Genomic DNA, 2,002 nt, shown 5'->3' with positions numbered 1-2,002 from the left:
GCAAGGCGGGAAGCAGCAGACAGTAGGGTTGCAGAAACTACCTACGCAGCAGCAATCAGGCTCACTGGACTTACTGTAAGTTTTGAATGTTAATATTCATTCGCTTTTACTTCTTTTATACATTTTGTATGTGTTTGTCTCAGAGAGCGCTAGACCTTCTCAAAGCCCCGCCCTTCACTGGCTTATCACGGGCGGCTTGTAGGGATTGGCAACTTGTCAGATATAGGTTAGCTGCTAAAGAGCTAGCTAGCCACTTAGCGACCAATAACGTTACCAGAGACTATTTAGAAGGACTTTGACGTTACGCACTCCAGCAGCACAACTAGCGACCTAGCTACCACTAACCGACTCCCTGAAGAATTTGACGACGGATGAATCTAGTAATCACACGCTCATTCCCCGCTTAAAGGTGGTGTTAGAAAATTAGTTGTTAGTAGAAGCACTAACAGACACCTCGTACGATAGTTAGTTTTTGTTGCTGGAAACTTTCAATAGTGCACAAAAGAGCATAAACGCCTCAAACTGAGTTCCTACACTGCAAGTCCGCGCTCTGTGTAGCTTCTAGGGACGCTAGTTTTAAATTCTGTGTGAGCAGACTGTCTGAGACACGGAGATTGCTGTTAACAGAACGCGAGTCAACTGCCCGTGCCTGCCTACTGTTGCCTCGGTTTTAAAACAAAAACGACCCTGCTGGAGGCAAGCTGCTTTTCATGACAAAGATGAATAAAGTAAAACCCTTAATAGTAAAGCTTTGGTTTGTAGAAATGGTATTATTGTTGATTAACCATGCACTAAGGTTCAAGTGTGGCTGCTTTTCTTTACAGTAATGTTAATTTTGCTTGATGGCTTTAGTAACTTGACACTTATGGGGATTAAATGAAAAGATCATTAACAGGGAACATTTATAAATGGAAGTATTTATAATTTGACACTCTTTGAATCTTTTAAATGTTCAGTTTCAGATCAGTTTATGCCTTTGCATCTTGCTGTTCCAGTTTCAAGAAGTTAAGGAAGATAACTGGAGATGTGATAACGATACCAGGTAATCCAATGAATGTGAATTCTTCTATCACCCCCTCCCCGCCCTCTAAATACCAATAACTTGAATTGTTGTTTTTTCTCAGACAAGGTTTTAGTGTGGTAACCCCAAATCATACGCCCCTCCCACATACACACATCATTGTTTTTTCTACTTGCCTGTTTGATCAAAATAAAGTGTTTTGCTGTATTTAAGTCAACAAATAATGAATGTGTTCTGTTCACGAATACTACTAATCATATTTTACTTAACTTTGTATTTGCTTGCAAAAATTGTTGAAGAAGACTGAGAAGAAACTGACCCTCATTAGAAAGATGATGGAGACCACATTTCCCCTCGCCCGACAGACCATAGTGATGTCCTGCCCACCAGTGAAGACGACCTCATGGATCTCTGGCTTGCTCTTAAAATAGAGTCTGAGGTAATATGGATCAGCTCTCTCTTTTAAAGTGAAAATTGTGATTCTTACTCATTTGGCTGATATTTTTGCTTTATGAATGTGTGCAAGATTCTTCAAATTTAACTGTTTTTTTAATAAGTGTTGTTGCTGTATTCTCCTCTGGCTGTTATTTCTATGTAGTTGTATGCAGAGTTCCAGCGGATTACAAATCAGAACCTCGCCCAACGCGTGCTATGCTGAGCTTGACCGCTATCTTCCTCGACTGATGACCTTATTCAGACGGAAGGCATCAAAAACTGGGAAGACAGCAGATGCTCTGGCTGAAATTTTAAAAATCCATGATGAACAGGTAAATAGATTTTTCCACATTTCATAGGTTGAACCAGTAGAACATTGAACAGGTTCAATGATTGAAATGAGCTTTTGACTTTTGCAATTAGTCCACTTTGTTTGCCATTTGTCTGATTGCATTAAAGATGTTAACAGGTTATTTGTGGACATATGTTCAGTTTGGACTGTTTAAAATCAGCTTTATGTAAACTCTTCAGTATATGCAATTCTGT

The 2,002-nt window shown here is 39.6% G+C and overlaps 1 long non-coding RNA gene across 2 annotated transcripts; it reads left to right on the top strand.

The window, feature by feature from the left end:
- LOC120568771 lies at positions 1–1,376 on the top strand. 2 transcript variants are annotated; one of them, XR_005640774.1, is made up of 3 exons: positions 1–75; positions 957–1,042; positions 1,324–1,376. It is a non-coding gene; the product is annotated as an uncharacterized LOC120568771 (long non-coding RNA). The 2 variants fall into 2 exon arrangements; XR_005640773.1 differs by having other exon boundaries at positions 1,321–1,376.
- Positions 1,377–2,002: the final 626 nt, after the last annotated feature.

Source organism: Perca fluviatilis, chromosome 11 (genome assembly GCF_010015445.1).
Source record: "Perca fluviatilis chromosome 11, GENO_Pfluv_1.0, whole genome shotgun sequence".
In the NCBI taxonomy this organism is placed as follows: domain Eukaryota; kingdom Metazoa; phylum Chordata; class Actinopteri; order Perciformes; family Percidae; genus Perca; species Perca fluviatilis.
Note: the sequence above shows the minus strand (reverse complement) of the source record. Positions and strands in the feature narration are given on the sequence as shown.